The sequence below is a fragment of the Lissotriton vulgaris genome, chromosome 11 (genome assembly GCF_964263255.1).
Source record: "Lissotriton vulgaris chromosome 11, aLisVul1.2, whole genome shotgun sequence".
Lineage (NCBI taxonomy): Eukaryota > Metazoa > Chordata > Amphibia > Caudata > Salamandridae > Lissotriton > Lissotriton vulgaris.
In genome coordinates, this window is record NC_141699.1 from 948,748,915 (window position 1) to 948,763,774 (window position 14,860).

Genomic DNA, 14,860 nt, shown 5'->3' on the forward strand with positions numbered 1-14,860 from the left:
CACGCGAGACTGCACATGCGTCCCCTTCAAGAATGCTTAGCACGACAGTGGAACCAGGCTCATGGGCATCTAAAAGACCTAGTGTTGGTAACCGGTCGTGCTTACAACTCTCTGCATTGGTGGAACCCACAAAACCTTTGCAGGGGACGATCGTTCCAAGAGCCTGTCCCACAAATAGTGCTAACGACAGACGCATCTCTCCAGGGTTGGGGAGCGCATGTCCTCCATTACACGGTGCAGGGACTATGGACAACACAACAGCAGAGGATGCATATCAACCTGCTAGAGCTGATGGCAATCTTCATGGCACTGAAAGCGTTCAAGTTGCACCTGTGCAACAAGGTCGTGTTGATCTGGACGGACAACATGACTGCCATGTATTACATCCAGAAACAGGGAGGCACACACTCCCTGCAGCTATCTCACATAGCCCAGAGCATGGGGAAGTGGGCCATTCAGAGGAACATCTTCCTCATGGCGGAGCATCTCCCGGGAGTAGACAACCAGATGGCGGACTTGCTCAGCAGGCACAGTCATCAGATGCACGAGTGGGAAATCCACCCCTCAGTACTCCAGCCGTACTTCCAGCAGTGGGGTCATCCAGAGATCGACCTCTTCGCCACAAAAGAGAACGCAAAATTCCGAAGCTTCGCCGCCAGGTTCCCACACCCGCAGTCTCAGGGCAATGCAATATGGATGAACTGGTCAGGCAGATTTGCGTACGCTTTTCCCCAGCCCCACTCATACAGCTGGTGGCGCGCAAACTGCAACAGCACTCCATGACGCTCATCCTGGTTGCTCCAACGTGGGCACGGCAGGCCTGGTACACCACGTTCCTGGAATTTTCAGTGGAGCCTCACCAACGGCTGCGCCTCACTCCCAGCCTCCTCACTCAGAGCCATGGAGACATTCAGCACCCGGATCCTCAACAATTGAGCCTAGCGATTTGGCTCCTGAGGTCATAGAGTTTGGCTACCTCAACTTGCCCCCTGAGTGTATGAACATCATCAAAGAGGCAAGGCGGCCTACAACCAGGGCGTGCTATGCAGCCAAATGGAAACGGTTTGTCATTTACTGTTCCAACAATGACATTAATCCACTAGATGCATCCACGCAGAGCATCATATGTTACCTACTGCATCTGTACCAATGTAACCTAGCGTATAGTTCCATCAGGATACATTTGGCTGCTATAGTCGCTTATCTTCAGAACAGACAGCACCTTTCACTTTTCAGGGTGCCTGCCATCAAGGCCTTTTTAGAAGGCCTTAAAAGAGTGATACCTCCCAGACACCCTCCTTCGCCTTCTGGAATCTAAATATCGTTCTCACCAGGCTCATGGGACCCCCTTTGAGCCTCTCCATTCTTGTGAGATACAGTTTCTTACTTGGAAAGTGGCTTTTCTAATATCCATCACGTCGCTACGAAGAGTCAGTGAGCTTCAAGCCCTGACAATTCAAGAGCCCTACCTACAAATTCATGCTAATAGGGTAGTGCTGCGCACCAACCCTAAGTTCATGCCAAAGGTCATCTCGCAGTTCCACATTAATCAAAACATAGAACTGCCAGTTTTCTTTCCAAACCCAGATTCAGTGGCAGACAGAGCACTGCACACCTTAGATGTCAAAAGAGCTCTCCTGTATTACATCGACAGGACAAAAGACTTTCGCAAATCTAAACAACTGTTTGTTGCCTTCTCTCCACAACATAAAAGCAACCCTATTTCCAAATCAGGTATAGCCAGGTGGATAGTTAAATGCATTCAAATCTGTTATCAAAAGGCTAAACGCACTTTAACAGTTCCCCTAAGAGCGCATTCCACACGCAAGCTAGGGGCATCCATGGCTTTCCTGGGTAACATTCCTCTAGAGGATATATGTAGAGCAGCCACATGGACCACCATACATACATTTACCAAACACTACTGCATAGATGTACACTCCAAACAGCAAGCTGCTGTAGGACAGGCTGTTCTCAGAACTCTCTTTCGGACTGCTGCAGCTGGCACAGGCAACCGCCGATAAGGAGGTAACTGCTATTTATTCTATGCACAGATATGAATTCAGCAGCCCACATGCCTCGAACGGAATATGCTACTTACCAGTATGCATCTCTTCTTGGCATGTAGGGCTGCTGACATTCATATCGCCCGCCCTCCTCCCCGGTGCCTGTCGCAGCTGTAGCACTCAGAATAATTCTCAGGCATGGTCATCACTTACTGTATTACACTCCATCTCTGCCACAATGGCGAAAAACAATCTGAGGATGGAGAGGATGCCCATGCGCACTGTAGTCCAGGGGAGGAGCCACCTATCTTCGAAGACTCTTCCAGGACAACAATGTGCAATCATCCGGACCCAACACTAGGCGGCGATCTATGCACAGATATGAATGTCAGCAGCCCTACATGCCAAGAACAGAGGCATACTGGTAAGTAGCATATTCCTTTTTAGACGTTCTGTTTCTTGCAAGATAGAAAATGTCTATTAGTTTCGAATAATCTCAAGTTCCTGGTCTTTGCAAAGGGAAAGTAAGTGTGTTTTGTCAGCAATTCCACATTCAAGTAAGATCTGAAATGCTTGATGAATGTGAATGCATGATTGACCTATTTGAGTGCCATTTGTAGTGACTATAATGAGTGCGTTCTTTGTTGTCCTGTCTTGATAAGAGGAGAAAACATGATTCTCCCTTTATATTTTTGTAAGTATACACCTCTTTGTAGTCTTATTTTCTTCTCTATAGGAGAATGTTATCACACATTTCTGGATAAAGTAGCATGAGGAACAGTCACACTGCTAAAATGTACACAAAGTCTCAGAAGATATTTCATCCTGGTCCATTACACAGCTGAGCTGTACAATATGCACTACACATTTACTCAATGAGATAGCACTTACTAATCAACCAATGGAAGGTACTCCAGTTGGGTGGACATTTTGTGCCATGCTGTGTAAAAATCAAAGGTTACAGGGATGTTATTGTTTGGAAATAGAATTAAAAAAACACAGATATTAACTTAAAAAATCAAAGGTAAGAGCGATGCTATAGTTAGGAAATAGAATTTAAAAAACCTTTGAAATTCACTGAAAAAAGCAAAGGTTACAAGGTTGTTATAATTAGGGAATATATTTTAAAAAAACCTTAGAAATTTGCTGAAAAAAACAACAAAGTTTATAGGGACATTATAGTTAGGCTCAGATTTTACTTGTACAAAACCAGTGACATTTGGCAGTTATAAGTAGCTGAGCTAACTAGAACTTATGCACACGCAATGCACTGCTTATGAGCTTACATATTCCATCCCTCATGACATCACTGATGATATCTCAGATGACATCATTGATATCATCCACAGAATCACTCAAACACCCACTCACACACACACCACATGTAACCTCTCATATACCCACACACCCACTCAGAAACCCGTTCACTTACCCATAGAGCCACTCACCCCTACAACCACTCATACAGCCACTCACTCAGCCACACACTCACCCATACAGATACTTGGATACCCACGTGTTCACCCATACAGCCACCCACTTACCCATACAGACTCTCAACACAGCCACTCACCCATACAACCACCCATGCACCCACTCACACAACCACTTTTATACTCATTCACACATCTATACAAGCACTCGCCCATACAGCCACTCACACACCAACTCAGTTAACCAAACAGCCACTCGCACAGCCTCTCAAACATCCACTCACTCACCCATCCTTAAAGCTACCCACACACCAATACAGCCACTCACGCACCCATACAGCTGCTCACACACCATCTTATTCATCCCTACAGCCACTCATACCTACTTGTTCAACCCTACTGCCACTCACAGATACAGTGACACAATCACTTAGATCACAAATGTTAGAAACAGTATCACTTAGTATAACAGAAAGAATAGAAATTTAACGTATGCAGTAGCTTAGTATATAGATTTAAGTCTCAGAAATGTTTACAAAATGCTCACACTCACTGGATGATGCCATCAGTGATGTCATTTGAGATGGCATCAGTGAGGTCACTGACCATGTCATGAGTGATGTAACGTGTGAGGTCCAATTCATTTTCCAAAATATCCCCTACCTCCACTCATCCCAATCCTTTTGCTTAACTACTTGAACTCCTGATCAACTCTTCCCTCCTCTATCCTATCCCTCCAGCTAACAGTCTCTCTGACTCATCCTAAAGCTTTTACTACTGTTTGACTCAACATAAAACTTTTACTACTATAAACTCCCAAGTAATCATGTCTAACCTCTTCCCTCCTGTATCCACTCTCTATCCTGTTCATCTAACTAACAGACTCACATGTCTACCGCTCCCACCACTCCCAATAACAATATATATTTCCCTCAACTAATCCACAACCAATCCACCTTTAGGTTTCGGAGTAGCGTGCTTCTTGCCAAAAAGCACTTCAATGCCTTGTCAGAGGTAGTAAGTGCTATATAAATAAAATTACAATACAGTACAATCAATACAATATCACACAACAGTGCACACTAAATGTGAATCATGGCACTATCACCATCTTCACTTTGCTAAGTGTATAGCTTGAAATAAGTCTCCAATGTTGACAGGTACTATCCCATATAACTGTAAACATTGCAAATGCAGACCAACTGTAGTCAATCAAAAATTTCACATCCATAACGAACGCCCATATTAAAAAAAAAGCTTTAAAGCCCAAACAAAATGTTACATTGATAGAACTTCATTTAATAAAATGAAGAAATAGACTGCCAAACAAGCAAGGACTTTCAATTTATGGTACCCCTGGCACGCCATACCCTAAGCTGTCCATTAACAAGTCATTTTTCCAATCATATTTGTGCATAGCACAGATTCAGCACATACATTTAAGAGTGCCATGAAAGAGCACCACCACACCCACCTACCTGCATATTGCAGTACCTTCAGTCTGCAGACCTTAGTTCTCACATCTCCAAGGTATATTTCCTTCCTCTGACTTTACTGACACTTTAGAGTTTACCAGTTATATCGCCACTTTACCTTCAAAGCCCAGTGTTAGGCCTAGGATTAAGAAAATAAACCTTGTTAATGATCTTGCATTAGAGCAGCAAACTGCATAGCTCATTCCAATGGTGGTGATTTAGGCAAATCAAAACTAAAACTTCTCTTGCTGGTCAACAGCGCCTACATACTAAAGGAAGCTACTGAGGTTTAATAAAGTGCCTCTTTTTGCATGATTACACGCGCTTTTTGCCCGACATCTGATGCTTCTTCACTTGATGTGCACTGGGTCCCTGCCAATCAAGTTCCAAGGGCCTGTGTTCTTTCCCAAAACTGTACCTTTGTACCCGCAATTGGCACATCTCTGGACACAGATAAGCCCCTTGTGAAAGAAACCATGGATTCCAAGGGCATTGTGACCAGGGAAGGCCTCTAAGGACTGCAGCCCCTATTGTGCCACCCTTAGAGACCCTGTACCTTAATGCCCACACATTGCCATTTCAGGATGCGTGTTTTGGTGCAGAGAAAAGAGAAGAGTCGATATGGCACACCTTTGTGCCAAGCCTGCAACCCACTGCCTGAAGCCTACATGGAAAGGGGAAAATGCCTCTCTGGATTGTTTTTGTGCAGTAAGGTGCATCTTCCTGCACAAAAAAATCTGCCTGCAACAGAGGCTGCTTTGTACCATGGTGCAAAGGTGCTTACGTTGGAGCTAGGCAGCAAATTGAATGAAGGCACAGGGGGAAAGGACAAGAATGCACCGTGTTTCACAAATATATTGTAATCCTTCCCTTTCACATTGGCTTAAGGTAGCACAGTGAGAGGACTTGAAGCACTGCCCTACACCAGTCACTGTATATTAGGCCCCTAGTGCGCAAATGACTAATGCAAAATGCTGAGAGCCACTACAAATAATTGGCAATTGAGTACGAAATTATAGAGCATGATTGACTTAACTATGCAGCAGAAAGGCAAATAATGGATATTACGAAATAAAACAAGGCTAATTTTGCAGCACATTTTGTCCTATCTACCTATTGGGACATTTTAAACAGAAATGTGTAGTTTTGAATTTAGGTGACTCCTACTTTTGCGTTCTTTGCAAAGTGTAAGGGTAAACAAAGTGTCCATTCATCGGAGCACAATCCCAACCTCCCACAAGTACCCTGTTCCAAGAGTGCCTTCTTTCCTCGGAACTTGAGAAGCCCTCATCTCTCAGACACAAATCATTGAAAATTCGCCATTCCCATTGATTTACAGAATATTAGAGGGTAGATGAGACGCCCTTCAGCTGGAGTCAGGTCAGTGTGCCAGTTGTGAGTGAGTTACACTTTGTCCCCAGAGCTCAAAATTCCCAATGCTTTAGCTTCAACATTTCACTATCCTCTATCGATACATCAGAAAATCAGTGAATGTACCGAAGGTGGGTTAAAAACCTCATGAAAGGCAAGAACGGATCATAGCAACGTCAATGAGAGCTCCCAGTGACCTCCGGTTGATATGTTGCTGACCCGAGCACTCGGACCACCCACAGAAGTGGTGCAACATTCTTTTTGGCACAAGTGTTGCAACGCTGCCTGGTAGGAATTTTGTGGATTCCGAAGTTTCCATCATAGAAATGTAAGGAAAATGCATACTTTCAGGCAAAGTTTAAGATTTGCAGGGCATTGTGGGAAAGAAAACCTTGTGGAATTCACAAAAGGCACACTACCCTGGAATCCCCTTAAAAATGTCAGCAGTTGGTAGCTTTCATGAGTGGCGGCTGATCATAGCCCTACATCCCGCAGCTACCCCTATTGCTGATCTTTGTACGTGGCCCTTTAGGGCCGTTGCTGCCAAGGTCTCTTGGCCCACCCACCCAAGTGAGTTACTATATTTATTGGGAGACTAAGGGGAATCTTGTGTGGTATGGCTCACGCAGCCTCCAGAAGTTTTCCTCACAGAAATGCGAGGAAAATGTGTGTTTTTAGTCAACATTTGAGGATTGCAGGGTATTGTGCGTATGAAAATGGTTTGGAATCCTTGCGAAGTCACCATCCTTAACTCTCACAAATGTCTAGTTTTCATAACTGTCTGGGTCTGGGAGGGTTTTCCAGGTGATAGTATACCCAAGCCAGAAAAGTGCTGTCATTCACCATTACAAGTGGGATGATTTGGGGAGTTAGGCACAATCTCCTGGCCCATATGTAAAAACAACACCCAAAAGCATCATATGTCCTCTCGATGCTAGGGTCTGATGTTAGGATGGGCCAGACCAACCCCATTATTTTATTTTAAAAATATACATGTCGGCCATAAAGTGGGCTTTCTGCCCCCACACCTCCTGTCTGCCCCTGGGGGGAATGGGAGAAGACTGGTTTGTCCCTTTTGGGGTAGGTGTGCGGCTAGTGCCAGAGTGCAACACCTGCAGCACTTTCTTTTGCCCCAAAGGTAAAATCCCTGTTAGATGGAGCGTCTACCCTCCTCCAGTGCAAACTCCACTATTGGGACAAGCTTCCTATCTGCCCAGAGGGGGAGCAAGAAAGACACTATCAATCCCACTGGGGCAGGAGTATGGCCAAATGCCAGAGTAGGCCGCCCACCCTTTTGTTGGTTTTGGTGCCATTTCAAAATCCCTGGGGGGCAGATTCACAATCCCCTTGCCCCACTTTTGCTTCACTTTTCCAAATGTTAAAAATGACTCAAAAGTGGCACAAGGGGCTTGTAAATCTGCCCCTTGGTGTCTAGTGAGCGGGGCAGAAAGGCTACCTGCTTTGTTTTTAGGGTGGGGGCATGTCCATGGTGGACAGCCCCCACCTGTATATAAATATTTGTTTTCTTTGCTGGTGTCTAGTGGGATTTTGGCCGAGCACCACAGGGGCCTTTAAATACATCCAGAGTGTCGGGCAATGGTCTACACATGCACTGTAAAGGTCATGCTGGTATTGCCCATCGGCTGACCCTTGCACTTAAAAAGTTAAGTAACTTTCAGCAACCCCTCTTCATCCATTGGCCTGCTGTGTCATTCACATTTGTCCCTCCCTCTGCGGCATGGGCAATGGGTCAGCCTACTTCAGTGACTGGCTTACTTCACTTTGAGTGACTGCATTTTGCTCTTTCACAAGTACATCGCACACAAGATAGCTCCCTTCCATGCCAGTGTATTGTCCTTTACTTATCTGACTGCTGGTATTTCACAGCATAACAAACAGATTGTGTCCATTTGAACCTGTACTGTTTTAAGTTAATCTCTTGTTACTATGCATTTAGTACACCAATCTAAAGCTTCAATGTTATACATGCAAATTCATAAGCAGAACATTTTTAAGAACACGTTTATTCTGGAGTCTGTTTCACCGATGGTTCTTTAATAAACTTTGCTCAGGAAGAAAATCAGGCTTTACCGTGTTTAATTTGCAGCACTTGTATTTTCTTCACACTTTGTGTCCATCATTCTTGCCTTCTTTTCATTTTCGTTCCTTTCTGCTCCTTTTTTCTTTCATTCTTGCTCTTTACTTCTTTTTCATTTTTGAATTCCCTCTTCTTTCCATCTTTTCATCCTTCTTCCTTTTTAGGTCTCGGCATCGAGACCTATTGTCATGGAGTTCGCTCTGAAGGGACCTAGAGCTGTGAACGCGCCGACCAGGGTCTGTGAACGCGCTTATGCAGGCCGGCCGAAGGCAGGCACACACACACGCACGCGCAGTCTCTCACACACACACACACACGCAGACACACCCACACACGTGCAGACACACGCGCGCAGACACACACACACGTGCCAAGCCCCCCAAGCCCCACTTACCTCATCAGCCGCCACTCCTGATTTCTGCTGCCACCAGTCTCTGGGCCATCCACTCCATGGGCGCGGGCTTCTCGCAAAGACGGAAGTCCCGCCCCACGACAGCCGTGAGCTTGCACATCCCGAAACCGGAAGTTCGGGAGTGTGCACGCTTACGGCTTGGTTTTTTTGTGTGATTGTGTTAGGCATAGCACCATACGTGCAGAGATTCCCACCCACGAGAAGCAATTATTTCTGAAAGGAGTCACAAAACGCTGTTTCACTGTGGCTGTTTGTCAGTCCTGCTTGTGTGAGTGAACTTCACATCAAGTGATGCAGATGCTGTCAGCTGGCCGCCGCAAACAAACAGAAGAAGCCTGAGTGAGGACTGAGCAATCGTATGTTTTCCTAGACATTTAATACAGTTTTGAACCATATTTCACAGTTTATCTTCTGTGCGGTATAGTCTGCGTGGTTGTCCGGTTGCTTTAGAAAAATATTTCTGGAGTTGCCCAGCGTCCAATGGTTGTTTATTCTGAAGGCCTGTGTGCGTGCACATCCCGAAACCGGAAGTTCGGGAGTGTGCAAGCTCACGGCTAGTTTTTTTTTGTGATCGCGGTAGGCATAGCACCATACGTGCAGGGATTCCCACCCACGAGAAGCAATTATTTCTGAAAGGAGTCACAAAACGCTGTTTCACTGTGGCTGTTTGTCAGTCCTGCTTGTGTGAGTGAACTTCACATCAAGTGATGCAGATGCTGTCAGCTGGCCGCCGCAAACCAACAGAAGAAGCCTGAGTGAGGACTGAGCAATCGTATTTATTCCTAGACATTTAATACAGTTTTGAACCATATTTCATAGTTTATCTTCTGTGCGGTATAGTCTGCGTGGTTGTCCGGTTGCTTGAGAAAATTATTTCTGGAGTTGCCCAGCGCCCAATGGTTGTTTATTCTGAAGGCCTGTGTGGTCTCGGTGTTTACCATCATTAAACTTGGGTTGCTCTCGGAATACATAGAGATGGAGCTTTCCGTTCTGCCTTTCAGGTGAACTGGGCACCTTGTGTGACTGTTTATCATCATGTCTTCTATCAATAAATGCATCGTACACTTCCCGACATATCTGTTTTTTCATCTTGTCACCTTGTGGCAAACTGCCTGGTACCAGTGATGCTGATGTGCTGTGTCCTGAGTGCGATACAAGTATGATGCACGAAGATCAGGCTGCCCTTTTGCATGATGGAGTAACCTCGACATTTGCCTCAATATGTCAGAACCCTTCGGCCACAATAGGGACCGAGGCAGGAGGAAATACTCTATAAAGTAGCAACACCAACAATACTGTTGCGAGAATGTAGTAAGTAGTAAGCTAAGAACTGGTCAGTATTTAGAGCCTGATTCACAAAAATAAACTTACACTTTCGTGTTAGTTTAAGATTTTTTTCAATTCACAAAGAAATTTTACAAGTAGTACCTTTAGGACTAGAACAAAAACAGGTGTGTGGGGGGTCGGATGGGGAATATTTACTGACCTTCCTGCTCGCTCCCCTATGCCTAGATACAAAATACACAAAAGAGCAGGTAAGGTCTACATATGATGTGTGTCTGCAAAAGTGACTAAGCGGCACTGCCGGTAAGCGTATGAGACACAGGGTCTGTCAAAACAGGTTACTGAGGGTCACAAAAAGGGCTAAAATAATTCCCATCAGACCACCCATGTGGTGGAGTTTACGTCATATGGGAACAGTTGATCAGCCTCTCCCAAATCCGACCAATTAGTGTCAATAAGGGAAAAGGTTGTCAAAAAAGTCGTCCTATTGTGACACCGTAAAGTATTATGAATAGACAGAGTGCAGTGCTCAAAAGAAAAACATTTGCATTAAAATTGACTACCAGGACACCGAAAAAAATGTAACATAGAGGGCCAAGTGTCAATGTTTAAAAACACGCCGAGTAGTTATGCTACTCAGAGGCGCTGTACAGTGTGGTCGACATGTTTCAGCTGTGGGAGCCATTGGCTCAGCTTTCTTCAGGACCTTAAACAAAATCATAGCTACTGCAAATACATGTGATGTGTATAAGTGACAAAACTTTTGTACTGATACAGAATTACAGAATTACATATACACCAGGAATTGGTATACTTGAATGTCCACTGGAGGGAAAGAGATGTCATCTTCCTGTCAAGTGAAGAAAAAACACATAATAGTATGACAGACAGCACCCAAACCCACACGCTCACCCACCATGCACACGCAGAAACCATGCAGACACACGTGCAGAAATAATTTAATTTATATTCTGCAATCCAACAAGCATATTAGCTTCAATCCCTGTTCCTTTTCCTGTTTTCTGCGCATGCGCGCGGGAGTAGCGACTTCCAGAACGCCAACCATCAGGATTACATGGAAATCAAACTGCGCGATTAACATGTCACCCTATCTAACGATGATATATAAGTCGGAAGGGTGTGAGCATTCTCACCTCCACTTCCGCTCGCGTTTTCCACGAGAGCACCGACGGACAGGTGAGATACAGTGTGCTCGCGATGAGCTGAGGGCTGGTTGATTCTGTGGTGTACTAGTTAGTGCAGCAGGACTTGGCAGGGGCTTTATTATCTTTTGCTCGCTGATTCTCGAGAGGGCTAAGATATCGACTTACCAGTCTTTTCAGTTCTACCTAACATGGCCCTCATATGTACATCCTGGGCAGGGCTCGGATACCCTGTCTGTGGATATGTAGAGAGGACATTGCCCCCGTTTCTCCTCCTCTCTCACACAGTCACGCTAAGGTCATGACATATATTGACATATCATGGCATACTTTACTTGTGATTGTAGTTTTATGCTAGGTACTACTTTTGCAAGAATTTCTCTTGAAATACACATTTATACTAGTTCACCGGTTGGTGCTTTTGGCTCGCTGGTTGTTCTTCTTACCCATGGGGGTCTCTTCTGTGTGTTTGATGTTGGGTGACACATTTTGCGTACTATCACACACTAGTGGGGGTGTATGTATAGAACCATTGGGCAAGACACCGTAAAGTTGTGTGCTTACTGTGTCTTTTATTTCTATACTTTAGAGCGGGGCCTCATTCTCCCGAGCGGTTGCCGGGTGAGGTGAGGTCGTCACCCACACAAAGCTGGGTGAGTATCACTGAGAGGAAATGCCTCTGAGTGATTGAAGCTAATATGCTTGTTGGATTGCAGAATATAAATTAAATTATTTCTGCACGTGTGTCTGCATGGTTTCTGCGTGTGCATGGTGGGTGAGCGTGTGGGTTTGGGTGCTGTCTGTCATACTATTATGTGTTTTTTCTTCACTTGACAGGAAGATGACATTTCTTTCCCTCCAGTGGACATTCAAGTATACCAATTCCTGGTGTATATGTAATTCTGTAATTCTGTATCAGTACAAAAGTTTTGTCACTTATACACATCACATGTATTTGCAGTAGCTATGATTTTGTTTAAGGTCCTGAAGAAAGCTGAGCCAATGGCTCCCACAGCTGAAACATGTCGACCCCACTGTACAGCGCCTCTGAGTAGCATAACTACTCGGCGTGTTTTTAAACATTGACACTTGGCCCTCTATGTTACATTTTTTTCGGTGTCCTGGTAGTCAATTTTAATGCAAATGTTTTTCTTTTGAGCACTGCACTCTGTCTATTCATAATACTTTACGGTGTCACAATAGGACGACTTTTTTGACAACCTTTTCCCTTATTGACACTAATTGGTCGGATTTGGGAGAGGCTGATCAACTGTTCCCATATGACGTAAACTCCACCACATGGGTGGTCTGATGGGAATTATTTTAGCCCTTTTTGTGACCCTCAGTAACCTGTTTTGACAGACCCTGTGTCTCATACGTTCACCGGCAGTGCCGCTTTGTTCACTTTTGCAGACACACATCATATGTAGACCTTACCTGCTCTTTTGTGTATTTTGTATCTTTAGGACTGCCTATCTTTGTCTGTCCCGAGTCTCGCCACGGGAGCAGAGACTCAGCAATCGTAAACATACCACTGGTAAAATTATTTTGTGAATTGCAATAAAGCGTAAACTTGCACAAAAGTGTACGTTTAGCCAAGTAGAGGGTGTAAACAGACTTAAAATGCCCCTGCTTAACACAGGAGGCCACCACATCTCTCCATATAAGAGCTTGGAAAATGTATTTATTTATTTACTTTTTATTTATTTATTCGTAGAGCAAGAACAACAAACTAATTTGTTGCTAGGCACCAGGATCAATAAAAAACGTGTTAGCCTATAACAGGTACCACTAAAAAGAAATTCGGGAAGCAGTATGCTACTGCTACTGAGAAATGTAGCTAGTACATTTTCAAACAAAACTGTTTTGTTTTTCCCCCCTAAATTATAGCAGAGCATGTTTTCCTTAGAAGTGCTTAAGCAAAGAGTTTCTAGTCGTTTGGCCTTGAACTGCACATCTTTGGTATCCCTTGCATTGGAGTTTTGATCTAGGAACAAGTAGGATGGATGGACTTCTTGATCATGCATTCAAAAACTAGACATGTTGATTTAAAGATGATACGATTATGCACTGGTAACCAGGCCACTGAGTTCAGCTCTTCCAAAATATGTGTATACAATAGCAGGCTCATCTCTGTTAGGACAATATACAGGTACCAAACTAAGCAGAAGAGGTCACCCTTTGGACCTTAAGTTTCTAGTGTATTGATAAATCATCAGCCATTGGGGGGGGTAGGGTGGAAGGGGGATAACGGCAAACTGAAGTTTATCTTCTGTGCGGTATAGTCTGCGTGGTTGTCCGGTTGCTTTAGAAAAATATTTCTGGAGTAGTGAGTGCAGAGTAGTGAGTGCAGAGTAGTGAGTGTGCAGGGTAGTGAGTGCAGGGTAGTGAGTGCAGAGTAGTGAGTGCAGAGTAGTGAGTGTGCAGGGTAGTGAGTGCAGGGTAGTGAGTGCAGGGTAGTGAGTGCAGGGTAGTGAGTGCAGAGTAGTGAGTGCAGAGTAGTGAGTGCAGAGTAGTGAGTGCAGAGAGTAGTGAGTGCAGAGAGTAGTGAGTGCAGAGAGTAGTGAGTGCAGAGTAGTGAGTGCAGAGTAGTGAGTGCAGAGTAGTGAGTGCAGTGTAGTGAGTGTGCAGAGTAGTGAGTGTGCAGACTACTGAGTGTGCAGAGTTGTGAGTGTGTAGAGTAGTGAGTGCAGAGTAGTGAGTGCAGAGTAGTGAGTGTTTAGAGTAGTGAGTGCAGGGTAGTGAGTGCAGAGTAGTGAGTGCAGAGTAGTGAGTGCAGAGTAGTGAGTGCAGAGAGTAGTGAGTGCAGAGAGTAGTGAGTGCAGAGTAGTGAGTGCAGAGTAGTGAGTGCAGAGAGTAGTGAGTGCAGAGAGTAGTGAGCGCAGAGAGTAGTGAGTGCAGAGTAGTGAGTGCAGAGTAGTGAGTGCAGAGAGTAGTGAGTGCAGAGAGTAGTGAGTGCAGAGAGTAGTGAGTGCAGAGAGTAGTGAGTGCAGAGAGTAGTGAGTGCAGAGTAGTGAGTGCAGAGTAGTGAGTAGTGAGTGCAGAGTAGTGAGTGCAGAGTAGTGAGTGCAGAGAGTAGTGAGTGCAGAGAGTAGTGAGTGCAGAGAGTAGTGAGTGCAGAGTAGTGAGTGCAGAGTAGTGAGTGCAGAGTAGTGAGTGTGCAGGGTAGTGAGTGCAGAGTAGTGAGTGCAGAGTAGTGAGTGCAGAGTAGTGAGTGCAGAGAGTAGTGAGTGCAGAGAGTAGTGAGTGCAGAGTAGTGAGTGCAGAGTGCAGAGTAGTGAGTGCAGAGTAGTGAGTGCAGAGTGCAGAGTAGTGAGTGCAGAGTAGTGAGTGCAGAGTAGTGAGTGCAGAGTAGTGAGTGCAGAGTAGTGAGTGTGCAGGGTAGTGAGTGCAGAGTAGTGAGTGCAGAGAGTAGTGAGTGCAGAGAGTAGTGAGTGCAGAGAGTAGTGAGTGCAGAGAGTAGTGAGTGCAGACAGTAGTGAGTGCAGAGAGTAGTGAGTGCAGAGAGTAGTGAGTGCAGAGCGCAGAGTAGTGAGTGCAGAGTAGTGAGTGCAGAGTGCAGAGTAGTGAGTGCAGAGTAGTGAGTGCAGAGTAGTGAGTGCAGAGTAGTGAGTGCAG